Source organism: Eubalaena glacialis, chromosome 1 (genome assembly GCF_028564815.1).
Source record: "Eubalaena glacialis isolate mEubGla1 chromosome 1, mEubGla1.1.hap2.+ XY, whole genome shotgun sequence".
Taxonomy (NCBI): domain Eukaryota; kingdom Metazoa; phylum Chordata; class Mammalia; order Artiodactyla; family Balaenidae; genus Eubalaena; species Eubalaena glacialis.
In genome coordinates, this window is record NC_083716.1 from 155,763,440 (window position 1) to 155,780,963 (window position 17,524).

Consider the following 17,524-nt stretch of genomic DNA (forward strand, 5'->3'; position numbering starts at 1 on the left):
CATGCTATGATGGAATCATATTGCAATATATAAATGCACCAAATCAATACATTGTACACCTTCAGCTTATGCAATGCTACATGCCAATTATATCTCAATAATTTTTTTTCTAAATTTTGAAAAGAAAATGATGGCATTTGGAGATAGGGCCTTTAAAGAGATAACTAAAGTAAAATGAGGTCATGTGGACAGGCCCTAATCCAGTATGACTAGTGTCTTTATATGAGGAGAATATTAGGCCACAGATACACACAGAGGGAAGACCATGTGAAGATACTGGAGAAAGAAAAAGATGGCCGTCCACAAGAAAAGGAGAGAGGCCTTAGAAGATATCAACTCTGCCATCACCTTGATCTCAGAATTCTAACCTCCAGGACTGTGAGATAATACATTTCTGTTGTTTAAGTCCTCTAGTCTGTGGTACTCTGTAATGGCAGCCTTAGCAAATTATAGATAGGATTGCAAAGCATTGATGGTGGAATGAAAGGGTTATGTTAAAAGAGGGTATAGTCTATGTGAAAGAAAGTCAAGGAAGAAAAAAAGGGTGCTATATAAAAAATATGAATAGTTAGTTTAGGTGGAAGTGTAAAGTGAATGGAAGGGGATAGGGAAGACAAATTTTGAAAACCAGATTGGCATTTTATGAAAGAAAATCTTGATTGTCAAGCAAAGAAAATGATTTTAAATATTTTTCCGAAAGTAAAAAAAAAAAAAAAAATGCTAGTATTTTTTCCCCCAAAATAAATCTTACACAAGTCTCTGATACATAGAACAGGTAAAAGCAGAGCTACTATGGTGGGGGGTGGGGGGGTGGGGAGAGAGTGGCATCCAGAACCTAGCCCCTCTCAATTTCTCTTGACATCACCACATGTCCAAGATTGACACCTCAGGGATTGATGCGATATTTCGAAAACCACTGGAATAAAGAGTTGAACATTTTTAGTGTACATCTTGAGTCACTATAGTATTTTGTGGTAATTTGTATTGTTGTGCTCAATTTCTTGCTTCCACCCTATCCTGTAAAAGGATTATACAAATTTATCCACCACCAGGTGACGTGCTATACCCTGTCAATGAGAGGGGGGCACATCCCTACCACAGCAATGCTGGGTTTGGCCATGTAATATGGTTTGGCCAATGTAATGTGAACAGAAGTAACATGCATGCATCTAAGCAGAAGCTTTAAGAGCCATCACACATTTCTGCCAGCTCCCTTGCCTTTTTTTTCTCTGCCATAAGAATATTATACCACAAATGGCAGACGCTCCCTCAGCGTGTGTCTGATATAGGAAGACCCATGGAGCACTAGACAACCATCATGTGGGAAGTGAGTAGGAAACACATGTTATAAGCCACTGGAATTTGGGAGCAGTTTATAATTGCATCACACCTGACTGATAGAGTGTTTATAAGGGAAACCAAGTGAATCAAACTAATCAAAACAAGGGAATATTTTTGCTCAAAACTGTGTGTTTAGCAGGTTCTAAATTGGACTACAGTGAAAAATATGGAGTTGATAAACATTGTGCATATATATACACTGATTGACATGGTAAATGGTGTTAGAATTGTCTATAATTCCCTACTCTCTGTACTCCTTTTCATGTAACCTCATCTCCGCCCACAAAATCTGCTGAGTGGGGTCTACTCAACCATGGTACCACTGCTTGGATAAAGGTGGGTGGACTCTGTCTGAATCTGTCACTTTTAGGGGGTAACTATAGGCTGGACGGGAACTTGGGATGTTTGAGCTAGCTCGATTAAATTTCTTACCTTGAGAATTTTAACTAAAAGACCGAGAGAGAATTTTTATAATGATAAGCTAAAAAATCACACAGACTCAAGGCTAGGGCAGAGCATTGCGAAGGCTTAAGTATAGTGAAATGAAAATAGGGAATTTGTCGGCACCAATTAAGAGAAAGACAAGAAAGAGAAAACCTAAAGGAAGCAGTGAAGGAAGCAGTGATGTTCCTCGTTACTGCCTCAGGTCCTGCCCATAGTGAGCCTGAGACAGACTGGGACCTGGAAGTGCTTCACCCGGACACATGTCTCTCAAGCAACAAAATACAAAGAAACTATGAGGGCCTAAAAATAACCACATGCATGCCCAACTGAGGCAAATCATGAACAATAAGATACAAAAAGGTCAAAACCCAACTGCCACTTCTGATGTGGCAGAAGGAAAAGCAGGGTACTGCCCATGATCCCTGCACACAGCACCACCAAGGGCATGGGCAGACCACCTAAGCACCCCTCTGGCCCAACCCACCGATCTGCCTGTACCCTCACCCCATTTAAGGAACAAGGTCGCCCCCACTTGGCGAGCAAGCAAGTGCACCTACTTCTCACTCCCTCGTGCTGCATCACGAGTCCCAATGAAGCCTTTCCTGAATTTCTAGTCTGGCCTCTTATCAATGTCTATGGATTAAAGAGTCCAAGAACCCAGTTCTGTAACAAGCTCTGAGTTCCCTTTTCCTCAGTGCCCAGAATACCTCTCTGTAGCTTTAAATGGCTGCCCACCCCTTTTGGTTTGAGCTCATTTGAGAGGAATTCCTTTCCTTGATACAAAACAAAAAAATACAAATTTGTTAAAACACCAAGCAAATGTAGGGATGGCCCAGAGTAGAGTGCTGATATTAAAAATAAAAAAGAGAAGAGTGGTGGCTTTGGAGACTCAGAATCAGTGTGTAGAACTGACTGGCTATGTGGGTAATGAAAGGCAAAAGTTAAATGTTTCTTTGTTGTTCCATATTTAGGTGGTAACAATATAGGAGAGCAGCTGGAAAAGAGATGCCAAAGACAATAAGGTTAGTTTGGGGGCCTCCTGAATGTGATGTGAGAGACTGGAATATTTCATTGGAGATGTCTCCTAACCAGTTGCAAAGGAAGAGCATCTATGCCAAAAAAGACAACAACCCGTTAAGCAATTATTTGCCACAGTATGTTTGGGACTACATGAAATACAAAAATAGGACCCTAAAACTTATTTTAATGTCTCACTTTTTATAGGTTTGTGCAAAAACTGTCTTATTCCTTTGCTTCAATTAAGGGGCTATCTTTGTGTTCTTATGAATTTTTGAACCATTTTAGAAAAAAACCCCTAGACTTTATAAAGGTGTGTGGTGATTCCTTGTTTAATCCATAGTCTCCAAAAACTGGTATGGCAAAGGGAAAATTTTATGAACTAATTTTCATAACTTCAGTGTTCAAAATTGCAATCATGGCAGCCTCCCAAGATTCAAAACAACCAGATGAATACCCTAAGACTAGGTGAAGGAATTAAGGCAAAGTTTAAGAGAGGGAGTTGATGCCTGAAATAAGGTTAAAGTAGAGAAGAGTTCTGAAGCCTTATACATTTCCTAGAAGTGGACCATAAATATGGCTCTGAGCATTTTTGTGGCAAATGCAAAAAGGGAAATGCAATTAGTGTTGGTTAGGTAAAAAATAACGTATCCTCCAGGCAAAGAGAAATTTCCCCCATGGCTGTTAAATAGAGATGATTGTATGATATACAGTAGATAGCAAATGCGTCTCCACAGTTTACAATAACCTTTAAAATATTCCTTCAAAATAAGTGGACAGAATATCAACAAATGCAAGTCTACCAGGAAACTGATTTAAAGTTGCCAGGTTTACAACTTTCTGAAGGACAAGTTTAATAGCTAAATAAATAGAACCTTGAAATTTTATTTCTATCTATTCCGTAAATACTTCTACATCCTGTTTCTCTAAAATTCTTTTTGATAATCATTGAATTCCAGATTGTTTTCCCTGACAAGTTCAAGGGTGCTGCCCTGCTACGTGTTGATCAGTACAGAGGCATAAGCTTTCAAAACGAGCCAGGTGGGGCTAGAGAACACATGCTCTGAGGCCATTGTACCCTTCTGAATATAAAATGGACTTTTACTGATGTTTTTTCTTACTAAATAATTTTGAAATGATATGCCATAGGCGTCTTAAATTTCTATTCTAAGATGCAACTATGATCATTTTATCCTGGAAAATGGTGGAAGCATTGATGGCCAGCAAGACCACAGAGTCTGAGAAAAGTCCTTAGAGAATGTCTGACTTGGAACAATACAACTTCCTGTTATATTACCCATCAGTTGTAAAGCAGAAACCTTGACTATTCAATAAGCAAAATGCTTTTCAGGTTTATTAACTGAACGTCGAAGAATGTCAACCAAAAATAATGGCTTACGCTTTGGAATAGTTAATATGTAGCCCTTTTTGCTGGCCATAATTAGATAGCAGGGTTGGTTGATGTGGCAATTTAGGAAATATATTCATTTGTTAAAATGGTTCTGAGTTAAAATCATTTCAGATTGTCCCCTTTAAGCATTCTACACAGAGGCCAATCACAGCTTTGTCTTCATAATCATCATTAAATTCAGTTCAAATACTAGTCATGGGAATTGTTATTTGACATTTATTTATTTTGCAATTTATCTCAAACTGATTTTACTAGGGGAAAAATGCACTAAGGAAGTTGATCTGCTGTCTCAGCACTTATTTGTTTACAGAAAATTTAAGTGTAGGTGACCCTGTTCTGGTCGGAAACTTTACGATTAGAGCTCTTTCTGCCTCAATGAAGAGTACATGTACTTTTTGTTTTTCTTTTCAGCCTTCACCAGATTTTTAAGGGAAACAAATTAAGGCAACAAGCATTTATTAAAAGGCCAGATAGGGGACATACTTGGATCTTTAAAATATTCAGTAATTTTAAGTTAGGAACTGATTCCTATGAGATAGCTTATCATTTGATATGCTAGCATGGCACATTTGTTCCAAATAAAATGAGCACATTTAGGAAAATTGTAGGTAGAGCTTAAATACATATAGGTTAATAGCAATCCTTATATTAACTGTAAATACTAAATGCATTGATTTGGATGTATATATTCAAAGTAATACGAATGCTCTTGGATATACTTTTATCTTTCTTTTTAACATATATAAAATGGGATCCTACACATCTCTATACATGCATATTAATTCTCTTAGAAAAAAACCAAGATTTTCTCATCATTTTGATTCTTCTCCAAAATTTTGTTGTTCTTCTTTGTGACTGTTTTCCACACAATCCCATTTTATTGTATTTGGATCCTTATGCAACCAAAGTTAGGGTATTGGTATGTACTTAAAAAAGACAGATTACCTTACTTTTGAGACAAAAATCTACCAATAACTATCACTTTCTCTTGTTCAATTTCCAAAGCTTTCTCTATAAAATAACCTTTTCACAAATAAATATACATTCATTTATTATTTTGCTACTTAGCTTTATTTAGGTTTAATGATATTAATTCTTCCCTAATCATGTCTTTTTAATGAAAAATTATAACAAGGCCTTTACTTCATTTACTTTTAGCTATTTCATAAATACCAGAAGAGAAACTGGATGGTTTGTGAGGAAATTTAGAAAAATTTTTCTGTAAAGCAAACTTAGAAATCCTTCCCTTTGGCTCCGTCTTCTAATCCTCCTTCACTGTGTTGAAGAGAGATCGAGTTTTTCCAGGTTTTTGGTTAGGTGGGTGGTTTCCAGACCGACTGGACTCTCCAGGTAGGCGATTACCGCACAGCCCTTTCTGGTCACTGGATTTATGACTTATCCAACTTTGAAAATGATCTCAGCCAGTTCATGCTTCACATGCTTTGTTCGCGGGACAGGTAAAGCTTTGAGAAGCACAGTATCCCCATTGGTGCACTGCTGGAGAGCTTCGTGAGCAAAGTAGGTTTTTGGCTTATTAAAATACTTTAATAAATAGGGATCCAGAACAAGTCTGGTCACTCTCACTTTAGCAGTTTTTTGCATTGCTGTCCCAATCACCTTCCCCACGACCCCCATTTGGCATGGACGGATGAACAAGCTATTGAAATTATTTGGCTTTGGTCACCTGGAGGGCTCCCTACGCTGTGGCGCTTCCGGCCCTGGAATCTACTTCCATCTGCAGCGGTGGCACGCGGCCGGCAGTCACCTCCCAGCTCCTTCCATAATCATTTCTGATGCATGAATTTTGGTCTACTTCAAAAAAACAATACAAAACAAAACAAAATCGTAAAATAAATAGAAAAGTACTGATGACCTATGAAGTCAGAGTGTGAGCACACAAGTTACAGAAATATGTTTTGAAAAGGAATTAAAAAGTTTAGAGAAAGTTATTAAAATAATTTCAATATAATCAGTCCATTTGAAACACAGAAACAGATGAACCAAAAAATATCAAGTTTTATTTTTCTAACTTTTTACCTTTTCTGCATTTATTGCTCTTTTTTTTTTTTTTTTAATTAATTTATTTATTTATTTATTTTTGGCTGTGTTGGGTCTTCGTTTCTGTGCGAGGGCTTTCTCTAGTTGTGGCAAGCGGGAGCCACTCTTCATCGCGGTGCGCGGGCCTCTCACTATCGCGGCCTCTCTTGTTGCGGGGCACAGGCTCCAGACGCGCAGGCTCAGTACTTGTGGCTCACGGGCCCAGTTGCTCCGCGGCATGTGGGATCTTCCCAGACCAGGGCTCGAACCCGTGTCCCCTGCATTGGCAGGCAGATTCTCAACCACTGCGCCACCAGGGCAGCCCATATTGCTCATTTTTAAGAAGGCATTGGCGCTTTACTGGTGTGAAGATGCAAGATTAGAACATAGGTATCAAATCGAGGTGGCTTGGCCAAATCTGGTCGAGAGAAGTGTTTTGTCTGACTTGCACAAAATAAATAACAAATTTATTTTAAAATTGAACATGATGCCAACGTTTAAAAATTAAGGCACTTGATACATTTAATATTGTAAGAAAAATCCATAATTCTGAGTTTTTTTGAAAAAATATAGGCCCGCTTGCAACAAGGGGCACGGCAGCCATCTGCTAGAGCTGTATACAGGCTGCTCATTTTAGCTGGGTGCTGCTCCCCGGGGAGCCAGAGCCCCATCTACCATAAACACCTGTCTCCTGCAAGATTTTAGTTTCTGCCTCCTGGGATAGTCTATGATCCAAAGAATACTTATTTCTTCTAGCAAAAGATAGAATCACAGTATTTTCTTATTTCCTTCCTGGCAACCTTCCCACCCATTCCCAAATGATAATAATATAACGTGGAAGTAAAACAAGGAGAAGTGTAAAATAACCCATTGTGAGATAAACAATCGCTCCCATGCACTCCAAGCACATCGTCTTTTTGCTTGATAATTCAGCTTGAAATGAAAATCAGTGAAAAGACCAACTATCTTCATGTCTTTCTTAACCTAGGCTTACACGAGTTCTTTGAAAGACTTTCCAAAAGGGTGACAGCATCTCGGGTTGTGCAAGCCTGCAGGCTAAACTACAGATGGTGCCATTTAGCAATGGCCAAATTGCTAGTTACGACCTTTTGAAAAATGCAGGGTTTATCATAGAAACACTGACAGTCGCCGGAGTACCATGTCTCTTTTGGGCATTGTTTTAACAAATGCACTTGAAAGAAAAATGTTCTCGGTTAACTACAGTTCCCAGAATACCTTGTAGAACATTCGGTCTCTAGTGATCATAAAATGGCATAGCCCTCTGCCTCCTCTGACAGAACTCAGGGGAAAGTGAGCAAGTGCATTATACCATGTGACGAACTTTAAATTATGAAAAACACTAGTGTGTAGTTTCATCGGAATTTGCATTCCGCTGGCAGGAGATAGATCTGAAATCTATTTTTATCCAAAGGATCTTGTTAAACTAAGATTGCCTGTTACTATATGTAGTTCTTTCATGCAGTAGTGCCTGATGGTACTTCTTATAAACAATAGAGAATAAATCCAAACAAGCTGAAAAATGTTTATTGCAAAATACTGTAGTTCAAGAAAAATTACATCGGCATGGACTACATATTTTGGATGCAATTTATGGTGCAGTTTCTCTTCATTAACCACATCTCAGAGAATTTTCAAAGCATCAGTTTGCATATTATTAACATGTACTTAAAATAACAATATAGAAAGCGTCAGGATTAAAATAAAAGGTTAAGCGTAAAATGTAAGGTGCTCTCAGTGCGTCTATATACATGCAATTCCTTAGAAATTCAGCTTTTTAATTAAAGTGAACTAGACCTTGCCTAGACCAGCTAGATTAATAAGTATATCATTCTACTCTAACTATTCTCCTTAATAAAAGCAGATGGAATCCATTTTGTAAGAAAAAGTGTAGTATTAACCATCTTTGCTTCTTTTATGTAGCTAAACACATAAAATTATTCTACAGCATTTTTCATTGGAAAGAAACAGTGACAAAAAGGAAGCTATAGCATTTGAACTCGATGGAAATTTTTCTTCAATTACTCTACATTGCAGATATGTATTTGGTTGGATGCTTGATTGTTTTTGTTTATTTTTTTGCCATTTATATATATTGTCTATTATTTTACAGCTAGAGATTCTTAAAGGAAAATCTATATCAATTTTATTTACAAATGCATATAGCATTTTAAACCATTAAAAAGCTAAGTGTGAACACTATTAATAAGTAAGTCTCTGAAAATTTCAATACTATACTATCCATGTGTCCTCTCTAATCATTCATACTCAGATCCTTGAGGGCATTCCTTGCAAGTTAGTGGAAGAAGATGGATTCTAATCTATTACTTATATGTACAGTTTCTATGTATAGTATAATGAAAAGTTCGTCTTCATTCAGAATTGAGTTGGAGGGAATTCCCTGGCAGTCCATTGGTTAAGACTGGCACTTTCCCTGGTCGGGGAACTAAGATCCCACAAGAAGCCATGCAGAGCAGCCAAAAAAAAAAAAAATGAGTTTGAATCCAGCTGGTATTTCCTAAACTCTGTGATGTTGGGCAAGTCAGTTAATCTGTCTGAGCTTCAGTTTTCTCATCTGAAAAACAGGGATAAAAATATCTACTTCATAGAATTGTTGAGAGGGTTAAAGGTCGAATCTATGCAAAGCACACATTACAGAGTCCAACACACAGCAAGTACTTTAAAAAGGTAGAGGTGGTTATCATTATTTCCTCTCTGAATCTAAAGTACTACCAAAAGGCAGTCCAAGTCAGCCTGAATTTGTATAAGATGCTGTTTTAAAATAAGAATTAAATTTGAAATGTTTCACTTTTTCAGCTGTTACCACTATGTTTTCAAACTTCCTAGGTAGGCATATCCTACATCTCTCATTGATTAAGCCTCCAATCCCATCAGTGGATAAATAGCCCTGCCCTGCATGGCCCTTGCCCTTTCAGGCTCCCTTGTTTGAGCTTCTCAGTTTTGTCACTCTAAGTGAATTTCTAGTTACACTTCAATGATACTTTCTTTGATGCACAAAGACAGAAATACTCACAGCTTCTCTATTTTTGCAGCGTCAAACTCTTCTCAGTGTGTCTGTTGATATTGCTTCCTTCACTATAAGTTACTTGAGGGGTACCTCAGGGTGTTTCCCTAGCATTAATACATTACCTACAAGTTGCTAGAAGAGAAGCAGCTAAATTATTTGAAAACTATGCTATGAAAAAGAAAGTTTAACTAAATGGAAGTTAAACAATGTTAAAAGCAAGTTTTGCAGTGTAAAACCACATTTGTTTTATGAAAGGAAGAGGTGCAGTTTGTTTTACTCTTCCTTAATCCCTGATTTTCATATCAGAACTCCTCCATAAGTGTTGCTGGTTCAGCCTGCCATGGCCCTCGTCATGTAAGGCCACCGTAGCTCCAGCATCAACCTGGGTCTCGGCCTCTGCTTCCTCTCCTCAGCAGCGTGAAACAATGCCCCAGGCCATCTTCCCCAGCCCTGCCCAGCACCAGGTAATTCAAGCACTGAAAAGATGCAACTCCACCAATCTAAACAATGTTTAAAAATAACACTCCTAATAGAAAAATGTCACTGCAAATGTGCAAACATCATTTGATAGCCACCATTTTTTCCTTATTTATTGATGACCTAAAAATAAGCATTTTGTTTCAAGAGTTCCAAAATGTTCACCAATGTTGTTTGCTATTTTCTTGCTAATACCTATTCATGTGATGCTTTTCGGCCTTGCCACTCACTGACACACAAGCTAAATATACCGCAGAAAGTCAGTCACCACGTGCACACCGGAGATTTTGATGACTGAACTTTACTTTGGGTGGGGGGATTGAAGTTATAAATCAGAATGTTTTTAAAGCAGCTAAATCCTATGAAATACTTCTAGAAATTCCATGCCAAAAATAGACTCCAAGGGAATGTAAAGTGTAAGAGGCTGGAAGTCTTTGTGAATATTATGAATGTTTTACCATATTCATGTATTTTGATGCAAAAAAGGAATTATTTAAAAGTAAAAGTCTTGTCATAACAGATTTGAACTCAGATGAATTCAAAGTCTCAATACTTTAGTTTTCTGTGTTCTCTTCTGTGATTTTTTTCACAAACCAGACCAGAGAAATCTCACTGATCTTCACTTTAAAATAAGATAATCTGATCTATTTCTCAATGCACTTTTATTTGATCAGTACCCATGTAAGACGAACCCACATGCTCTTAACCTTTTTCATGCTCCTACCTCGTGGAGCCCTTTTTAGCCTTGTAATATGTGCCATAATAAGGACTCAGAAAACAAAAATCCCCACTTGTTCCATTTGCTAGCTAGTGCTCCAATCTTCAAGGCCCATCACTAACCCCGAAATTCTAGCACTGAAGTTAAAGCGGGTCACCTCCAGGGAAAACCACCAGCAATTTCATTTTAAAAATATATTTGATTTTCTTTTCCTAATCTTCTTCCAGGCTTTCTTTCTTTTCCTTTTTTTTTCCTCTTACACTGCTGCGTGCTTTAATTTTGCTTTCAGTCAGTAGTTTAAAAACTTCAGCTTCTAATAACTGGAAAAAATGGTTATTTAAAGATAACTGCAACTTGCTTAACATGCCAGGCTATCATATGCTCAGTGCTTTGAAGCTGCAAATTAATGACGAGCAGGAACAGTGACTATCTTTCAGAGGAAACTGACCTCTTTCTAATGGCACATCGCTAATGTCATCTGTCTACTGCATCTCATTATGTGAATTTCACGGAGTTAAAAAAAAAAAGTATCTTAAGGCTGTGCACAAATAAAAAGGACCTTCTAGTATTAAGCACTTTGAAAATTTTTGATCTCTCAAAATACCTTCCTTAGATACTGCTTCCCCCTTTTGTGCATGGCACGCTGCTTATGTCATCTATTCTCTGTGACTAATTATGTTAATTTTGTGCCATAAAAGTAACTGAAGGCTGTTAAGAAATAAAAGCTTTTGAGTGGCCTTATTTCATAAACACCCCTTTTGAGCAAGGCGCATTTAGTCATATTTGCAGTAACAGAAAGAGTCTTGTGCTAAAAATACAACAAAGGCTCTTGAATATGGCCATTTATTCCCACTTTATTAGGTAATTTATGAAAAAGTATGAAGGGAAGCCTTTTTGTTACCATAATTTGCATAAAGCTGGTGCCCCATTAATGAGATAACTTCCTGCCTTTTGTGTATCACCAGCTGGAAATAGAAATGGAGGAACTTTTCTGTAGCCCAATTACTTAACCTGCTGAGTTCAGAGTTGGAAAGTAAACAGGATTCCTATCTGCCAAAGAACTTTATTTTGGTTCCTCTAACCTGATTTTTTAGAATAAAAATAATTAAAAGAAGGATGAACACCAAAGGCTAAAGCTAACTAAATGTCAGCAAGGCCATATGTTAGAATGTATATTTACCTCTGGAGAAAATTACTTACTTAATAATCATATTTTCCCCTTTGGAGCACAGTTGTGGGTTTACCTTTGCTGTCATTGGATCAAATGAGTACTTTTGATCGTATATATGAACATAGGGGACTATACATATGACAAAAAGAAAAAACTGTGAACTAATTTTAGATTTTTGGGAGGGGCATTGAAGGGGGCAATGAATTGCATTGCAATTTGTTACAGTTATGAATTGCAGTGTTTCAGCAAAAGATATTAGCAATATTTTAAAATAATAATCATTCTATGCTACTGAAAAATACCTTGGAGATACAATAAATATTTATCAAGGTCCAAAGCATGCTAAGAAGAGTACATAATTTTGCCATGAGGGGTAGAAATTCTACACCTACCATAAAAGCATAGAAGAATAAAACGGGGCAAAAGAAGAGGGGTCATTCTGAAGTCACAGCTTGTATGTACATATGTGCACATACACCCATACCCACACGTACACGCCCACATGCACATACAGTATTAGAAAAAACTTTGTTAACTCCCCACAAACATGAGTCAATGCAAAGAAAAATTCTGCTTATCAATAAGTGCCTATATGATTTAATAGAACCTTTGAAAGTGATAGTCAAATTAAGCTATTACTCTTTTTTCTCTCCAGTTCCTAATGCCAGCTGTATAAATGTAGCTCCAGATGACACATCGTAAAGGTTGTTCAGTGGTATGTCAACACAGAAAATAAAACAAGAATAAGACCAGAGGGGCAAAACCACCGTCTTTGCTTAGATTTAACAATAAACTAGAGAAGTGGATGGTTAGCCCTATGATCTCATCTTCTTTTAAAATAAGGTCTTGAACACTCAAATTATAATAAGAAGTCATCTTATAATGAGGTCAGAATTTCTGTTTTTCTGTATACCTCATAACATCTTGGGTAAATTGCATTTACTGAAATAGTGGAAGTAGTTGCAAAAGCCTTGACAACTATCAAGAGCTATCAAAAACTTTGACGACTATCACCATTCAAATGTGTTGTGTTTTAACTTGTAAGGTTAAGCACGATCATGAATCATTCCACTTATATCCTTATTCTCTGGACAATCTTCTCTGCAGTTAAATGCAAAGCCTAGATTCCAGTGTGTGAGACAATTCCTTCTCCTTAGGAGACTCCTTTCACCTACACCTTGAATAGGAATTTATTAAGCATATTTTGTTTAACCCATCAATTATACCAGGGCACCATTTCCCAAACATAATAACCTACAAGATAGTTTTTGCATGATACGTTTACCTTCTATGCCTTCTTAGATATCAGTGAATCCAATGTGAGAAATGCTATTCTAGGAGAGTAACTTTCTTGTTTGAAGTCCACTGCTGGGGAATTATTTCTTTTCAATTGCTTTTATAGTCTAAAGTTTGTTTTAAGAGAATTATAAGTAGACAAGGAAAACAAGTATTACTCAAGTAATACTTGTATCCAATCAATGCAAATACAAGTATCCAATGAATGCACATTGTCTTTGTTTTTAAACATAGACTTATGGAAAAAAGCATAGATAAAAGGCTATCAAGAATACCCTGAAATTCCAAACAGTGTCTCCAAGAAGTTAGCAAGAAATTGGTTAGTCTGAATAGACGCTTCCTATTCCGCTTTCGTCTCACTATCACCTGTGAAAGAAGTATACCCCACGTATCGGTCACAGCCTTCCATTTGTTTGTAACTGGACTTGTGACAAAATCTGTAATTTAGATTTTCATGAGAGTTAGTCATGTGAACCACTGAAACATAGAGGAAGAAAAGAGTGTAATGGGTAATCCTTTAAAAACCAAAAAGACGAGGGCAAATTTAATTAAACTCAGTGGAGAAAGTAGCCAGAATGACAAAGCAAAACACATAACTGTAATATCTTTTAGTTTAATGTTTTTTGTATCACCAATATTTTATATTCTAGCCACGCTACTAAAATTTCTATATTCTGACTCAAATTTTTCTGATGTAGACCTTAAAATTAGTTGATCTCCCAAAGTTTGAGAGTTGAATGAAGCATTTAAGCAAGCTCTGTATAACAGTTAGGTAATACACAGTATTCAGTTTTAGACTATTAATTAAGCAATAATTTGGGGACAGATGAAACTGATCCATTTAATTCTTACCTTGCAGGGTAGAAGGCCTTAGGAATATAAAGATAGCTCTTTCTTCCCTTGCCACCTCCCTAAAAGTCATATGAACTCTCCCAAAAGAGCTCAGAAAAAGAAATCAACAATCAGCATAAAGTTAACGCACTGCTAAAGCTATGTGAAAGTATTGAGAAATTTATGGGGGAAAGTTTGAATCAACAAATATTTTCTATATTCCTACTGGTAACTCCAAGGCCTTTTTTTCCCTCTGTTCTTTTTTCCCCTCCTTGTCTGTTACAAGTTATGATGTGTGGATGAAGCCTTTTTCCCATGCAGTAATGACTGTATACTGAGATTTCAAGGGGCTGTTCATGACAATCCCATTTTCTGTGTAATTTCATGGTTGTCTTCTTGAATGAAGATATTGGCTGCTCTGAAGCAGGGGGTCAGCCGCTCCTGCTCCCTTTCAGTATTGTTCCGGAGTATGTTTCCTTTCAGCTGATGAAAAGTAATTCATCATTTACACCCCTGAATTCTGCCAGCATTTTTTGAACAACTTTTCTTTCCCTGTGGTACCTTAGGCCCATGAAAGAGATAAATAGGTTCAATACAACACTAGGCCCCAGATCCTGGGAGCAGGTTAGGCCTCTGAGGCCCCGAGCTGCCCCTTTCTCATGATAGAGTTTGTCACCTTTCTACCTCTAGAAGTCAAATCCTGTCGACTCAGCCATCTTTCAGGCTCTCTGAAGTGGCTTTGGCACCCACTGGGGCATGTGAGCTTAAAATTGATTTTTTTTAAGATCTGTCAAGTTCCCTTAAGGGACAGAGTTGACAGCCAGCAGGCCTCAACTATCACAAAGCATTCAATGTGTAAAAGACACCTAAGGAACTTCCTTTGAGGGGCCAAAGGGCTTCAGACTTCGTGACACATTGAGAGGGTGCCGTTGCTAAGAAACTGGCTTCAGGCAATAGGATTTTTCCTGCAACTCTGCCACTTTGGGAAGTACTTTAAGCTACCTCTCTCCTTATGGCCAAAGACAACATCAACTATTACAAAAACAAGATACGAAAAAGATGTTAGATGGAATCATTACATGGTTCTCCAGACTCCAACTGCCTACCATTTATGCAGTTCAGGAATTAGCTAACGCTAGTATTTGCACCGCCTTTTAGAAGAATAAAGCACTAGGCAATCTAAACTTAATCAAATAATATCTGGTATTTGTTTTAAAAGTAAAGGATATCAACTCTTTACAAATTTGGATATTATAGAACATAATGCAGAAATAGATCACTCTTTCTCAACTTAAACAGTGACTGACTTAACACTTCGGTGATAACATGATACTAGTGTTCACCTCCCATTTGTAGAAAAATAATGCTAGAGCAATTACAGCCAGCCATTTGTTCCTGACCTAAGTCTACCAGATCAAAGACTATTTAATTCGGCCTTTTATTTAGCCATTTCTCCTTATTTCAAATGTTCTCTCGGAAGTCAAAATAATAGGGAGAGGATTTTGCTATGTTATTTTAAAGACTAAGGAAGTGTTCTTTCTGATATTGATTTTTGAACAGCTTTAGTATGGCAAGCCATGTTTTTGTTCTAAATAAAGAGGAAAACAACTTAGCCTCTTTTAGCGACCACAGCATAACCATTTTCTTTAGCCAAACCATTCGTGCACAGCAAGCGCAGCATCCTTTAGAAGATTAGTGATTTCTCAAAAGAAGTCAGGAGACAGATTTTCAAATTCAATTCCAACCTGTGTGGTTTGAAGGCTGTGAAACTTTCAACAACGATATAAATACTGCATGTGTCTCTCTCTCTCCCGAGGCTGGATTTTACCAACTGGAATGTGAAAGGCCAATTGTATAAGCAGGTGTAGGTCTGAGTTGAAAGGATTTGATGGCATTAATCTCACTTTAAGAGGTCTTGTTTTCATGGGCTGTTGTCAAATATAACTGGGTTGTTCTGTGACTGTAACTGCAGTTATGTATCCCTTGTCATAGAGAAGTGCTCTAGCTTTTGAGGGAATTTCTACACGACTTTTCCAAAGACAGTGCCAGTGTTCTCTATACAGGGAGGCAGTATGGTAAGGTGAAAAAAATACAGGCTTTCGTGTCAGACATTCCCTAGGTTTGAATATTGGATTGCAGGAGCTGTGTTGCCTCAGCAAATTTATGAAACTTCTCTGAGACACAGCTTTCTTGTGCATAAAATGAGGACAACTACATCTGTGGATTAGATGAGGTTAGGCATGGAGATACCCAGCATAATCATTGGAATGGAAACTCAATAAATGGAAATCATTATTACTCGGAAGGGCCAAATATATTCCATGATTTCATGGTCTTTGGCACCAAAGCTCAAGACATGATGGATATTAGGAATTGTGGACTTAAATAAGCAATTTTCCTTCTAAATCCAAACACTGAACATGTTAACCTCCAGACCAGAGAGATTATTACCTAGGGCTAAGTCAAGACAGCCGTGATAGTTATGAAGCGGGTAGCCTGGTCAAAATATAAAAGGACATGCTGAGACATTGTCTGAACCAAGGATTAGACCTAAGTTTACTAACTAAAGTTCTATACAGAAAGGACAGGTAAGAATAGACATTGCTACTACCATACTTCTGTTGTTGCATAAGCTTAATTAATTTGCTTTGTCTTTAGTGACTGATTAGGTCCTGCAACCTGTAACATGAATACCTTGCACTCATTGGATGAGCGCTTGTGGTCCTTCTGCATGTTGGTCCACTCAAGTCATTTGGTCGGCATTCCTAGTTTCCTGGATTAATTCGGGTAGACGGAGCATCAGTGTTTTTTGAGAAGTTTTCCCTGTGATTCTGAAGTCTAATCAGGGCTGAACATTGCTGCCATCGGTAAAGAAAATTTGATAACTTATCATTTTTCTCACAAAATGTGCTACCTGTCAATAGCCATAACTAAGTTTGCAGGAGAAATACTATTGCTAATAGGTGGTCACTGAGTAGCTGGAGGCAAAATAAAGCAGCTGAAGTTTCAGAGAAGAGGAAAGGGAGTCTTTGCGTAAAAACAGAAGTTACACTGTTATCTCACTGCCTCCTCTTGAGAATCAGTAACACACACAACAATCTTACTCAACAAATTGTATTATCGTACAACTAGCCACCAAGTGTTAAAAGTTTCCTTTAATTCCTCTTCCATGCAGACACACTGAAGGAATAGAAATGGGACTTTGGACTTTCTTTTTCCGGCGTCCACCAAGGCTGCATGTTATCTAGTTCCCTTGTCTAGGAATTTTTCCCGACCCCAGCAGTAAATTAGCTGTGCCTGTTCTGTGTTTGCCTAGGGTCCTCCAGTTCCCCTATTATATGGAGGGAGAGAGTGAATGAAGGCTCTGAACACAGTGAGATGTATTTATCATTGAATTCTAGGTCATAGGAGAAAGTACTCATGTGTGGTGGGATCATTCTTGTTTCCCTGATGTTCATTTCAGTGTTTGTTGATTATAGGCACTTAATACACATTTGCTGAGTGTTTGAATAAATAAATGAGCTATTCCCACCAAGACATTTCTAAAATCAACAGCCCCCCACCAAAAGGTTTAATATGCCTAGAGTTTTTGCCCAAGAATCTAACAATTATTCGACCACAAAATTTTACCTATTCTTCTCAGAGAAGCTAACAAAAATATTGTGGCCAATAGAACCATAATTCACCAGAGAAAAAAGAAAAAAAAAAAAAGGATGGATTTTCTCTCCTGAAGTG

At 37.6% G+C, this 17,524-nt stretch overlaps 1 pseudogene; it reads right to left on the reverse strand.

The window, feature by feature from the left end:
• Window positions 1-5,485: 5,485 nt before the first annotated feature.
• Window positions 5,486-16,522, reverse strand: LOC133091456 (small ribosomal subunit protein uS17m-like; annotated as a pseudogene).
• Window positions 16,523-17,524: the final 1,002 nt, after the last annotated feature.